This window comes from Arvicanthis niloticus, chromosome 14, assembly GCF_011762505.2.
Source record: "Arvicanthis niloticus isolate mArvNil1 chromosome 14, mArvNil1.pat.X, whole genome shotgun sequence".
Lineage (NCBI taxonomy): Eukaryota > Metazoa > Chordata > Mammalia > Rodentia > Muridae > Arvicanthis > Arvicanthis niloticus.
The window spans coordinates 15,978,493-15,993,170 of record NC_047671.1 but is presented as its reverse complement, the minus strand read 5'-3'; the positions used below and the strand labels follow the sequence as shown (position 1 = coordinate 15,993,170).

The following is a 14,678-nucleotide window of genomic DNA, read 5'->3' as shown; positions in this document are numbered from 1 at the left end:
CATACCCAATCATAATGATAGTCTCCCGTCCCTGGCAAAATCTTAAGACCTTCAAATCTTCAGACTTCCCAGTTAGGATCAATGGTTTTCATGAATAAAGATAATAATTGTCATAAAATTCTAAGATTAAAGATAACATTGGGAAGTTTTCACTACGTGAATTTAATTTGCCTTGTAGTAAACATGGACGGAATTTACTGCCAAATTCCACTATATGGGAGGTTTGGTAATACGCCTTTAAATAGTTCATACCATCTAAAGAGATGGTACATTTTTAAGCTTTTAATCCACTACTATTCACTTTCTGGTAGAGTTTACAATATTTTATACAATAAATAGAAGTTACTGGAAAATAAGCTGGTTTGGGAAACTGGAAAACGTACCCAAACCGTGGTTTATATGGAGATAGAGTTGGAGCATCTTTTTCAAGACTGTTTTGAAAATTGCATGAAATGTTGGCGATGATAAATGTTTACAATTTGCATCCATATTGTTGCTAACACAATAGCCTGTTAAATCCCTAGCCAGGAATATGAGCAGACTGCAGGCCATCCACATTATTTATCAAGAGGGAAAATACATTATTCACAAATTTTAATTGCTCCTATGGTACCAACATCCCGAAAATGAAACATAAAAATACGGCCTTGGGGAAGTTTTGCTACGCAATGACTTTAGTGCAAACCCGACCAGAGGGACCATTGTCTGTATCACAGCTACCCAAGGACCTGAATAAAATAAGTTAATAGTTTCAGCTCAGGTCCTAGTGGACAGCTGGTATATTTTAAAACTCATTTTATCCACAGTGGATTCAATGACTTCTATGTGTGACCCAAAACAAATAGACCAGAGACTAGATTGACATGGAAATGGTATTATATCCTTAAGAGAAATTTAAACCAGGACAGCTTTCAAATATTTTACAAAACATTGAAAGAAGAAATGTTTGCACATTCCTCTTACCTAGAGAAATGAATCCCCCCAGTGTTGCAAAATTATCTTTAGATTTGCTTCCAGAAAAGTAAACTACTACAAAACATAATTTTTAATTTGTATTTGTGCATATATGTGTGTGTGCATATGTGTGTGTATGTATGTATGTATGTATGTATATATGTACATACGTATGTATGCATGTATACCTGAATGCAGCTATCCAGAGGCTAAAAAGGGGTGTTAGACTTCATGGTGCTGCAGTTACAGGTCACTGTGAGCCCCTCGGCATGGAGTCTGGGAACCACTCGGGTTCTCTGCAAAAGCAGCAAGGATTCTTAACTGCTGGGCTATCTCTCCATTCCCCAAAATTTTTATGAAAAGATAAAAGAAAACATTCATTTTAAGAAAAAGTGAAAGTTTATTTTTCAGATAAGAATCACACATTCTCTCAAAGACAGGCCCTGAGGGTCAATTTTGAGGAGGGAGATTGCCAAAATCAGCTGGCCTTCCTGCCCAGAAAGTTAGTTAGAAAGGAGGAAGAGGAACTGAGAACACAGATGGCGAGAAGTTCCAAACCAGAGAAAATATCTTTGGATTCAAACTACAAACAGAGGGCACCAATCATCTTGAAACTTGAAATTGTAGAAATGCCCCGAATCCAGCTGCCTGCAGTCCCTCCCACTGGGGGCAACATCACCCTTCCAGTCACACAGGCAAATGATCTTGTCATCATGTGGCTGTCCTCAAATAGTTCCTACTACCCATAGCTTTACTGCATGGGTTTGGTTTGGTTGTTTATTCACTTTACATCCTGCTCACTGCCCCTTTCCCAGGCACCCCCTCCCACAATCCTTCCCCCATCCCTCTTCTCCTCTGAGTAGGTGGGGTCTCCTTGAGTATCCCCCAACCCTGGCACATCAAGTCTCTCCAGGGCTAGGTGCATCTCCTCCCACGGAGACCAGACAAGGCAGCCCAAACAGAAGCAAATATTCATACGAACAGGCAACAGCTTTTGGGACAGCCCCACTCCAGTTGTTCGGGGCCCACATGTGTGTGGAGGTCTAGGACCAGCCAGTGTATGCTCATCGGCTGGTGGTTCAGTCTCAGAGAGCCCCAAGGGACCAGGTTAGTTAACTCTGTTGGTCTTCCTGTGGAGTTCCTATCCCCTTCAGGGCCCACACTGCTTACTCCTATTCTTCCATAAGAGTCTCCAAGCTCCACCCACTGTTTGGCTGTGGGTGTCTGCATCTGTGAGTCAGCTGCTGGGTGGAGCCTCTCAGAGGACAGCCATGCTAGATTCCTGTCTGCAAGCAAAACAGTATCATTATTAGTGTCAGGGATTGGTGGGTTGGCCATTCCCTCAGTCTCTGCTCCATCCCCTGTCCCTGCATTTCTTGTAGACAGAATACATTTTTAGTACAACAAATTCTTTCCTGAGACACAGGACACTTACCAGTCACCAAGTTAGCCAGAGACCCTGACTCTGAGCTAGGTTCTTGCCTCAAGCCAATGAAGACTAAAGATTTGGACTTTTGTGCAGAAGCAACAGAACAAACTTCATTAAGATTTACAGAAAGGCCGGGCAGTGGTGGCACACGCCTTTAATCCCAGCACTTGGGAGGCAGAGGCAGGCGGATTTCTGAGTTCGAGGCCAGCCTGGTCTACAAAGTGAGTTCCAGAACAGCCAGGACTACACAGAGAAACCCTGTCTCAAAAAACCAAAAAAAAAAAAAAAAAAAAAAAAAAAAAAAAAAAGATTTACAGAAAGGTGAGAAATTGAGGGGGAGGAATAAGAAACTAAGGAAAAGTGAGAGAAATTCCTGAAAGTTGGAAGGATTCTCAAAAGAGAAAAATGACCCCAAATTCTTTACATGCAGACACTGGACAAAGGCTGTGGTAATCTCTATCAAGGTTAATTCTCTGGGATACGGTAAGCCAAGCCAGTGGAGATCAGACACTATGGCAGTTCTGTAGCCTATGTACTGTGCACGTACTGCTCATCCAGCTAGGAGCTATCTCTGTCCAGCTCTGACTTGGGCTTTGTTAGCTGTTGACCTTGGCTGTCTACAAGCTACTAGTCCTGGGCTGACAGTGCTATCTCTGGCCTTGCAGGTGTCCCAAATGCTGATAAATACACTAAACTGCCTTTATTCTCACGGCTACTAAGAAGTATCTGTATTCTTAGGTCTGTGGTCTCTTTCCCAGAGCAGGTGGAGGCCTTGTGTTAGAAGCCATCCTTTCTTACCACTCTTTAACAATTAGCTGCACTAGAAGCAGGCATATATGAAAAGACAATGGTGCTTTATATATGTTCCCTGGGAGTCTGAGGAAGAGGGGAGGCAGCTGTATTGCTGCCACGGGCTCAATATCCCCTCCCTCCCCTGAACTGCTCCATTTGATCATCTCATATCCAGCTACAAGGATCTTTACCTATCTTCTTCAGTGTTGCTGTTTTAACCTTTAATCTTCTCTTTAACCCCAGCCTCTGTACTCACTGCAACATGTGTAACTACCCTGGGGTCCTTTTTCATTTTTAACCTAGAGAGAACTAGCCCCTGAATCAACTCCTAGTCATCTGCTTCTCTTCCTACTTTCTATGGTCAATTCGCAACACCTTTGTAATGTCACGTCTCACTTAAGACTCATTCCACACAGACTAAAGCTAAGTCCTCCAGATGACCTACAATGACACCTTTATGGGAATACTTATTCCCCAGCCATCAAATTGACTAAGTTTCCTAACGGTCAAATCTATATGTATGCATCACTTTCTAATGTCACTATGCTTTGAATCACAGCCTGGCCCAAGCCACTGTAGTTGGTACTCTCTTTGCTCCACCACACTCTTAATTTCTGGTTGGAGAGACACATAAATGCGTCACTAACCATATATATAATATTATCGCCATCTAACACATTGAGTACTTTATTTGCTGTTTAGTTTCTATGTCTTCCTTATAGAATGTGTGAGATTCATAAAATAAAGCATCTGGGATATATACAGCAACTGGGATACAGAAAAGGCTAAAGAATAATCTCCTAAATAAATAAATGAGGCTCAGAACAGATAACTGATTCATCGAACTAAAAAGTAGCAACTTCTTTTTGGTTAATCCTCTTCATGATCTCAGAAAAATATATTCTGTGGGTTAGGTTAGCCTAGCAAACTGATAATTTGGCAAAAATGATGAACTGAATTGGCAAAACTCAGAAGTTAAAAACAGCATGTGTTGGGTATGATAATACACTTGGAAGACAGAGGCAGGAGGACCAGCAGGCAGGTCAAGGATATCCTCAGCTACATAGTGAGTTCAAAACTAGCCTTGGCTACATGGGACTGCCTAAAAAAGAGAGAAAGTACCATTTCACAATGATTAGATATTAAAAACTCAGGGACATAGAAGTGGAGAATGCAGAAGAGTAAAGACTCTCAAGCCAGATGATAACGGCTAAAGGAGCAAAGGTTAAAGAGAGTGATGTTACTTTATGTTATGGGTTGTTTCTACAGTGTAGACTATTATTTTTTAATGTAAGTTTAAATTGTATCAAGTTTGTCTGTCTCCTTTGAATAGTGTAAAGATGTTTTTCTTGGCTCTCTGTCAAACTATTTATTTATATTCAAAACTGACTTTGGTCATTTTTTTTCTCCTTCCTTGCTTCCTACAATCATTGTTACTTTCCTTGTTTTTTCCTGCAAATTTTTATTCTTTTATATATTGTATGCTTTATTTGCCATAACTTATTTCTATTTCTACAGGTATAATGTCTTATTTAGACAATTTTCTACTTTTCCTAACATTTTTGTGACTGTATGATGCTTTACTTTACAGGATTCGTGTATTATATTAACTAAGCATTGACATTGAGTATTTTAAATCAGTTCCCTTCAAATTTGGTGATCAACTGTACTAATTTTCTCCCTTTAACTTCAAAACCTGAACTTTTGAAATTGAGATTCTCTTTCCCTTTAGATTCTCAATTAAATTTCTATATATATTAGGAAAGTCCACCTAAAGTAGCATCATTCTCATTCCAATCCATATGCCTATTTCTTTTCTTACATATGTATTAAAAACTCTTTATATTACATCAAGTCCAAGTGGTAAGGATCCAAACATTCCTGCCAAGTCCCAATCTTAAGGAGAAATTTTTTTCACTCCTAGCTACAATGTTAGCTGTAGATCTTTGTGGCACACAGGAGTACCTAGCATGTGTGTCAGTTAAGTTTCTGTTGCTATGATGAAAAGCAAACTGGGTAGGAAAGAGTTTATTTGGCTTACATGTCCATATTACAGTTCATCCTCAAAGGAAGTCAGGGAAGAAACTCAAACACAGCAAGCAGGAGCTGATACAGAAACCATGAAGGAGTGCTGCTTACTGGCTTACCCTCAGGACTTGCTCAGCCTGCTTTCTAATAGAACCCAGGACCACCCGCCCAGGGATGGCCCCATCCATGATAGGGCTCTCCCCCATTAATCACTAAGAAAATATCCTTCAACCATGGTTCTCAACCTGTGAGTCTCATATCAGATGTCCTGTATATCAGACATTTACATCGCAATTCATAAAACTAGCAAAATTATGATTATGAAGTAGCAACAAAATAATTTTATGGTTAGAGTTACCACAACATGAGGAAGAACATGAGTGTTAAAGGGTCAGGTCATCTCATTAGGAAAGTTGAGAACCACTACCCTACAGGCTTTCCTGGGTTCAGCCTGATCTTATGGAGGCATTGTTTTTCAATTGAGAGTTTCTCCTCTCAGATGACTTCAGCATGTCTCAAACTGACATAATCCAGCCAGGACAGTGTGCATGCATGCAGGGATGTATTTGTCCATGTGGAGGCCAAAGGACAATCTCAGCTGTTGCTACGCAAGCTCTGTCCATCTCTGTGAGACAGGGCATCTTACTGGCCTGGAACACAGCACATAGGCTAGATTGTCTAGCCAGGAATTCCAAGGGGATTACAAGCACCCACCACCACCACTAGCTTCTTTGACATGGGATTTAATTCAAAACATCCCAATGACTGGAGAGGAGGAAGAAAGGGAGTCACTTGTATAAGGTACAAAGTTATTTTGGACGATGGATGTGTTCTAGAATTCGTAGTGAACAGGATGTTCAGGAATCAAATCCAGGCAGGCCCTCAAGCTTGTAAGAGAGGCACTTTACCATCTGAGCCATCTCCCCAGCCCTTTTGTAGATAATCTCAACCACCTCAAAGTTCCCTTTTACTCTAAGTCTGAAGATTTTATCATGAATGGTTGTCATCACATGGTTTTTCCTATATCAATTTATATGACTTCTTTTTTAGTCTACTGATTGACCTCATTCAATTTAGTCTCTCCCTCTCTGTAGTATGTTTGCAAGCACACACGTGCCATGGCATTTGTGAATAGGGCAGAGGACAGACAACATGTGGGAGTCCATTTTCCCACCTACCATCTGGGTCACAGGGATTAAACTCAGGTCATCAGACATGGTAACAAATGCCTTTGCCAGCTGAGCCATCTTGCTGGCCCCTACTTTTTAAAGTCCTAATTCACTTAAAATTCACCCACATAAGGTGTATATATAATTCTATACTTCAGTGTATTTACAAGGTTCGGCGGCATCACTATCAATTCTAGAACATACCCATCGTCCAAAATAACGTTGTACCTAACAGTAGTTCCCCCTTCCTCCCTCCGGGCCAGCCCTTGGGAAGTTCTGATCTTCCTTCTGATTCACCTAATGTGAAATTTGATGGAAATAGAATCACAGTGGATTGTCTTTTATGACTTATTTCTTTTATTTAGCAAAATGTTTTTTAACATCTCTCTGTGTGTGTCATATCTACAGAAATATTTCATTCTTCTGTGTAGATATTTTGTTATATGAATATGTCACATTTTATTTATTAGTTTGTGGGCTTTTGATTTGTTTTTGCCTTTTAACATATATATATTTGCTGTAATAAACAACCCTGTACATGTTTTTGTCTTTTTTTTTTTTTTTTTTTTTTTTTTTTTTTTTTTTTTTTTTTTTTTTTTTTTTTTGGTGTGTGTGTGTTAGTAGGGATTAAACCCAGAACCTTCTGAGTGATAAGCATTCTATCACTAAACTATACCCTCAGCCCTTTACATTTTTATTTTAAAAGAGGATCTTGTTAAGTTCCCTGTGGTTCCCCTCAAACATGAGGTCCCCCTGCCTCACTCTCTCAAGTAGCCAGGATCCTAGGCTTAACCTTTACCTATTAGGAAAGCTTTAAAATACCTGAAGGCATCTTTTGTGGAAGCTTTTCAATTATGAGTTCATTTCGTTCATCTTACTTGAACTTTGGCAGTTTGTAGATGAGAAATTAAGAACTAAAGTTGTCTGTTATTCTTAACTCTTTAATAGGTACAGAATCTACACTGACTGCCTCCACTTCTTTGTTGATATTAGCAACTTGTATCTTCTCTTTGGTAAATATTGATAAAGGTTTGTCAATTTTATTGATTTTTTTCTAAGAAATATCGACGCTGATTTTTTCTTTTTCCTTGTTTTAAATTTCACTTATTTTTACTTTTTTGTTAGTTCCTTCTATCTACTTTTATGTTTATTCTTCTGTTCATTTTCTAGTTTCATGTGACTTTTCTTAATATATTTAGTGCCACAAACTTCTAAGCTCTGTTGCATAAACTGTATTGGTTTAGCTTCGTCTTGCTGTGGCAAGAGCAGCTTAAAGACTGGGTCCATCTGGTTCATGATTCCAAGTTTCATCCAGCATTTCAGGGAAGTCAGGAGGCAAGAACTCAAAGCAGATGAGTCTCAGCTGTGCAGATCGGAGAAGGAATCAATATATCCATGCTGGCTAGTTCTTCACTCACTTTCTCCTCCTTTATAGTCTAAGACCCAAACCCAAAGACTAGTGCCACCCAATTTTAGGCTGGGTCAGTTAACATAAGACAATCCCTCAAACACATGTCTAGCAGCCAACCTACTCTCAACAGTAGTCATTGAGACAGTCTTCCCAGGTAGTTCTATATTGTGTTAAATTCACAATTAAAAGTAACTTTCATAGCTGTGTTTTTATACAGATTAATGTTTTTATTTATAAATGTGCTCCATAGTTTCTATGTATTTAAATATTTTCTTATTCTCTTTCCATTACTGAGTTCTAGCTTGGTTTTATTATAGCCAGTTCATATTTCACACAATCTTGACTCTTGTGTTTATTGAGGTTTGTTTGTACAATTCAGATAAGGTTTATATATGCGAATGCTATAATGGATACTTAAGTTTATATTTTGCTATTGTTAGTGAAGCAGTATATAAATATCAATTAAATCCTATTGGCTTATTGTATTGTTTGGTTTTGTTAATGTTATTTACCTGTGTTTTTAATAGTAGTTCTATTAATTACTGAAGTAGACACATTCAAGTCATCAACTACAACTATGGACTTCTCTATTTCTCTTATTTTGCCACATTTTAATGTATGTTTTAAGGTTTGTTAGATGAGTTCAGAGTCAAGACAATGTTACCTTAGTCTAGCTGAAGTAGCATTTTTACAGCTCTGTGCTATACAGCATACATAATCCATAGTAAATATTCTAAATGTTCAAACCAGATACTTGGTTTTTCAGTGGAGTTCATTTTTAAAAGTTTTAGAAATCTAGAAAAAGTGAGTAGAAACTAGAGTCCCTGCACATCTTGCAAGAGCATCTTCATTGCCAATGAAATCCACTATGCTCCACCCACTCCTCCTTTCTTCCTTCTCAGGAAATCACTAATAATCTGCACTCTCTTTTTACAAGTAAAGGAATTGTAGTCTGATATGTTAGGTAAGATAACTGCTGTAAAATGTACAAAAAGGCATACAATATTTCAAACTGTAAGACTGTATGAATTGTTATTGCTTTGACAAGTATCTGGGAGAAACTAGTTAAAGGAAGAATTAATTGTATTATCTCACAGTTTCCACAGTTTCAGGGGTTATAGCTCAAGGACAGTTGATTCTGTTGCTTCTCCTGTGGTGAGGTACCGCATCTTTGTGAAAGAGCATAGGGAAGCAAAGGCACTCACCTCAAGCCAGTCACAAAGCAGAGTAAGGAGGCTTGCACTGGTGGGATACTTCTGCTTTTTATTCCACCCAGTCCTCCATCTCTCCCGTGGTACCATCCCCATTCAGAATACATCATTCCCCACAGCTGCTGCCCAACATGCCGAGTGTTCTAAATTTTAGCCACCAAAACATATCCAGAAGTTTCTCACCTCTAGGCATCTCTTAACCCATTCAAATTGATAATCGACCATCACCCTGAGGCACTGAGACATCAAGGTCACAGCCTGAGTTACACAGTGAGATCCCATTTTAAAACAAAATGCAGACAGAAGAGTGGCAAAAAAATGAAACCAAAGGTGTAGGAGAGCTCCAGATGCAGGCAACCTTGTACTGTTGTTAAGAAAAAGATCGACATCCATTAGCAAAAGAATAGTGTTCGCCCCTAGGGCCTAAGACCTAGTCAGCCCTGAGTAGGGGGCAGTCAATGGTACCAGGCACACACCAACTTTGTGAAGCAGGCTTTCAGTCCAATCAGAAACTGGTTGGTTAGTCCTCTAACATCTGTGCCAGTATTCTATTACTGTGCATATATTGCCAGGCCAATTATTATTATAGCTCAAAGAGCACACGGATGGGTAAAACTATTAATAGTCTACTTTCCTCCCCAGTAACATGCACAGAACTCTCTAACACCATGAAAGCCACTGAGTGGGAAACTGTCCCTCTTAGTTTTTATCTTTATACCCATAGATTAGTGCACCTTTCAGCCCTCATCAAAGAAGCTTTCTTTTCAGTGATTAATACAGAGACCTACAACAGATCAATGTGCAGATATTAAGAGACCCTCTGTATCACACCCACTCCTGGAGTTTCATGGACCACCACTAAAGAGGAGGTGGAAAGGCTCTAAGAGCCAGGGATAGTGGATAGTCAGTAAAACAGTATTTGCCAGAACGACCGACCGTGGTGCTGCACACATTACCTTGTAGCATCCATGATTGTATGCATAAGACCTGCACAGAATCAAGCCAGCCAAAATCCCAACATGGATTGGGGGAGGGCCTCATGAATCCCAACCCTAGCTCAGGAACTACTGGCAACTGGTGGCTGCTGGGAAAGTGAGTTTTCTTTAGGGATACAACCCTTGGAAGGGTACCCAACTCCAGTACAGAGTCCTTTTTCATGCATACATGCACATGCACATTAAGCAGTTTATTGGTTTGCTTGTTTGTTTTTTAAAAGCACATAAGTTGGGAAAGAAATATAATGTTGGGCATAGGAAAGGAATTGAAGGGAAGAGAATGAATGGGCAGGCGATTTGATGAAAACACAACATACTCAAGTATAAAATTCTCAATTGCATGTATTTCTGCGGCCCAGAAAATGAATACAAAGTACCAGACTGGAGAGAAGAATATTGGTTTAAAGCCTATCATTTAAGTGAGACAGATGTGGACTGGAGCAATGGTGACTCTGAATTGTGTTTACTGTCAGCAGTCTGTCTGCAAGAGTGTGGGCCTTTGTCCCCACTCCAAGGATCTCTCTAGGTGCTATTGGCTGCCTTATAACTGAATTCTAGTCTGGCACTTCTCTGAGGAGGCACAGACCTGTTAAGGATTCACTCTGACTGGACTCCCTCCTCCATGCATATACCAATCTCTAGCCCCACTTTCTTCCCTGGAGGGAAGGAGGTTAAGCATACAGCTAGAAGTTCCAAAGTTCTAATCAATGTTTGGTCTCTCAGGTGACTACCTAGAGGATACTCAAGAGTCACCTCATTAGAAAAAAAAAAATGTTCCTATTTCTCAGGAAATCCCAAGAGATTTAAAAATTCTATGCCCAGCATCAGTTTCTGCTTAAACTGGGTGTGGCATGTGACTGTAATCTCAGCACTCACAAACTAGGAACAGGAAGATCAGGGTTCAAAGTTATCCTTGGCTACATGACAAGATCAAGGCCATCCTGGGGCTTTATGAGACCTGAAAAACAAAACAAAACAAAAAACTTATGAGTCTGGTAAAAATAGTCCCTGTAAAGCATCAAGGGCCATGGCTATATTGTGATGTACAGTGAAGAACAGACAGTTTATTTGGAGTAGGAATGAGACAGTGTGGCAAAAATGGGGTGTGATACCAAAGGAGAGTTTATGTACTAAACCAGAGAGTTGAACATGCTTCTGGGCAATTTTGAGCAGACTGCAGAGCCTGAAATCCAAGGTAGGATAAGCCATCTCCAGGAAATGTAACTCTCTGGGCACCAAGCAGCCATTATACTCTTAATTTTGATACTACCCGAAGATGCACACACTCCACAGATTAAGCTCCTTCATTTGGAGTTCTTCAGGCAGGTACCACTGATCCCTACAGAAAGCATCCTGCCTTAAAAAAACAATGTGCCTAGTCTAGGGTCTAGGCTGCTGGGAGAGCACATCTCAGTTTCAGCAACACACTCCTAGCAGTCTTCCAATTTCTCAGCTGCTTTTCTACAAAAACAGACGTCTTCAGGTTTGCTTGGTTTGTAGCTGATTCAGTCTTCACATTAAAACTTTAATAGATCTAAAAGGCTAAGTTTAACAATCAGCTTGCTATTGGCTGCACAGTAGAGTTTCAAAGAACCTTAAAACAACAGCCTATTGTGTCAAACTGCATCATAATCAGCAGCTAAGGAATAAAAGGGAAATCCTATTCAGCTGCCAAGTTAATGTGCTGCAGGGCTAGGAAAGGGCAGAAGGGACGGGCTTCTTTGATAGATATAATGAGCAGCCCAGTCACATATTTATAGCAAAGAAAATCTAGAAGTTGCTTCACAAGCAAGATTTAATATAAGACAATAAATTTAGGCCCAAATGGGAAGGTTGGTAAGTTTCAATATTTCCTGTCTTGTTCATAAATCACAATATTGATCACATATAAATTAATGCATGAATATATATTTGTGTATGGGGACACATGGAACCTCATTTATTATGTGAAAGTGAAACAGAAAGCAACTTTTCTATGGTGAACACCTAAATTAAACCACTTAGCATCTTTGTGAAAATCTGAAACGAATCTTATCTTTGTGGACCTAGTGTATGTGATCTGTCTTCCCGCTCTCAGTGGTGGACCAGCACTTCTGCTACAATTGTTGCTTCGGGGCCTGAGAAAGAGAATTTAAGACACTTCACAAAAAGAGAGGCTGTCAAAAGTTTCTATTTGCATTATATTCCTTTCTAATAACCAATATATCCGCTGCATGTTTTATTTGACTTTCTCCCTTAGTGGATATGCTTTTGTAAAAATCCTATCCAAATAAACTGAAACATCAGGCAACAACCAGTGCATATTCTGTAAGTGAATGTCTAGTCATTGGTTATTCACTGGTATGTTTTAAAAGATTCAGTCCCCTTAAGACACCATTAACTATGCCCTGGAGGCAAATCTCAGTTGTGGTAAACCAGTGAGGAGCCACCTAACTGGAAAAATAGGTAGGATCTCATAGGAAGAGAGAGAAAAAGAGAGAGAGAGAGAGAGAGAGAGAGAGAGAGGAGAGAGAGATCAGAGAAGGAAGGAAGGAAGAAAGGAAGGGAGGGAGGGAGGGAGGGAGGGAGGGAGGGAGGGAGGGAGGGAGGGAGGGAGGAAAGGAAGGAAAGTAGGTAGGTATAGTGGAGGAGAAAATTTAAGGGGAGAGGGTAGGCAGAGGCAGGAACATCTGGAAGAGTCCAAAGTGTACTTGAGCAGACTAAGTCAAGTCTGGGATGGGGAAGGAGAAGGGAGAGGGAACCAAGTACAACAGCAGGAGGCCAAAGATTCAAAGCAGCTCGTGACAAAATTGTCTAGATTAAGTTGGAAAGAGCCTTTGAGGAAGGGCAGCCTAGCCTCTGGGTTGGAGAGTTCGGAATAGAGGGTGGGGTATGCTAGCCAAATCCTGTAACTGGTAGGGGCTGAGGGATGCTGGGAGAACCCAGAGGACAGGGTCCACTTTGCTTTGTTAAACAGGTACCTCGGCCCCACCCTATCGCGTTTGAAACTAAACACGCATTTCATAAATTAAGACTTCTGTAAACTCAGTCAAACCCGGGAACGGTTTTCAAATGTAATGCAACTTGATAACCTATTTGACTTTTACAACTAGGCCCCTAGCACCGGTATACTAGGTCGAAATATTCAGAATATGCCTCTTCCTGTCTTTGTGAGTGGGGGTGGTCATTATTTATCTTTAAAAAACTTGTAGCTCAGGCTAGCTAGAACCTGAGGTAGGCCAGAGCCCATTCTCACAGAACGAGCCACCAGGCCAGCTCTGTTTCTGTAACACCTTTATATACAGGCAGGGTTGGGAAATCCATGTTCCACAGCTACATCTACAAACGAGCACTTATGACAGCTAGAGCTTGAAACCTTAGGGTAACAGGGAAGGTTTAGTATTAGCTAAAATTCTCCAGCGCTTTTGATTGGAGATGGAATGAGGTTTCTGCTAATAGCTCTTGGGTCACCAAACAGTGAATGGAAGCCATGAATTCCGCTTTCTTTAGAGTGCTGTTGTGGTGATAGGAGCCAAGAGTACTACAGTTGTACCATGACGAACTGTATGCAACACGATCTAGCACATGTATCCAATACCGTGGGGAGACGAAGATACATTTCAAACCTCAGGAGAGCTGGAGTTTTTCGTGGCAAAACGTACTTGAGACGTGGCTGGTGTGAAGAAGCAAAAAGAGTCGGCATACGCTATTGGCAGAAAATGCTCTCGAAGGCTTAGCATGAAGAAGAAAAAAAAAAAAAACACCGTAGTTGTACGTGGCTTACTTGTCAAAATGACATGTAAGTATTGGGGACGCGCCGAAGTAGGTGTTACATATTAATAATGGGGCCGCTCGAAACTTCGAAATTCCATTGTTGCTTCAATTGGCTAACCCGAAAAGGCCTAGCTGGTACTAAAGGGAGGGGTAGGGCTTGGGTCCGGAAGGCTCAGGGAAGAGCAGGACAATCCCAACTCACTTCCTTTCAAAAGCCCCGAGGACTGAAACTTCAGCTCTCCCCCGCCCCAGACTAAGGAAGCAGCGCCGCGAGGGAAGTTTGGCCGGCCGAGCGTGGGCGGCCAACCTGGGGAGGAGCAGTACCGGGTAAGAGGCAAGAGAAGGCCCAGGAGCCACGCGGCTCGGGAAACCACCCCCGCGAGTGGCTAGGCGTGCACTCCGGCCCCGCCTCGGACGGCTCGCAAGCCCGAAAGGCAGTCGCTTCCGCACACCGCCCAGCAGCCCGCGAGCCCGGCTTCTCACTCGGCGTCTTCCCTACCACCGCCCCAGGTCGACCACAGACAGGGAAGCTGCGGGGAAAAGCCCCCCGAGTCTGAGCCTGAGCCGCACGCGCCTGCGCAAACCCCTCCCATCGCCCCGCCCTCTCTGCTCCTCCGCTCGCGCGCCTCCTTCCCGCCCCGTTCCCCAGGCACCTGGGCACGTCACAAAGAGTGGCGTGCAAATGGAACAATCCAGTTGCTCCCTTCGAGAGCACTCGGGGAGAGGGGTGGGCGGGGCGAAGGGGGGGACGGAAAGAGCCGGCTTCGAAGACTAGCTCGTTCTCGTCATCCAATCAGAACGGTCTGGCGTGCGGCGGGGCGGGGCCTGAGAAGAGGGCGGGGGTGGGGCTGAGGGAAAGGAGCGAGAAGGCTGCGGGACGAGAGGGCGGGCTCCCGGAGATTAAAAGCAGCCAATCAGAGCGCGCCGGCTTCATTC

At 41.8% G+C, this 14,678-nt stretch overlaps 1 long non-coding RNA gene across 1 annotated transcript; it reads right to left on the bottom strand.

Annotated features, from left to right (window-relative positions):
- Positions 1-10,313: 10,313 nt before the first annotated feature.
- On the bottom strand, positions 10,314-14,581 carry LOC143434277 (uncharacterized). Its single transcript, XR_013103629.1, has 2 exons — positions 13,631-14,581; positions 10,314-10,947 (listed from the first exon to the last, which is right to left on the bottom strand). It is a non-coding gene; the product is annotated as an uncharacterized LOC143434277 (long non-coding RNA).
- Between the last annotated feature and the right edge of the window lie 97 nt (positions 14,582-14,678).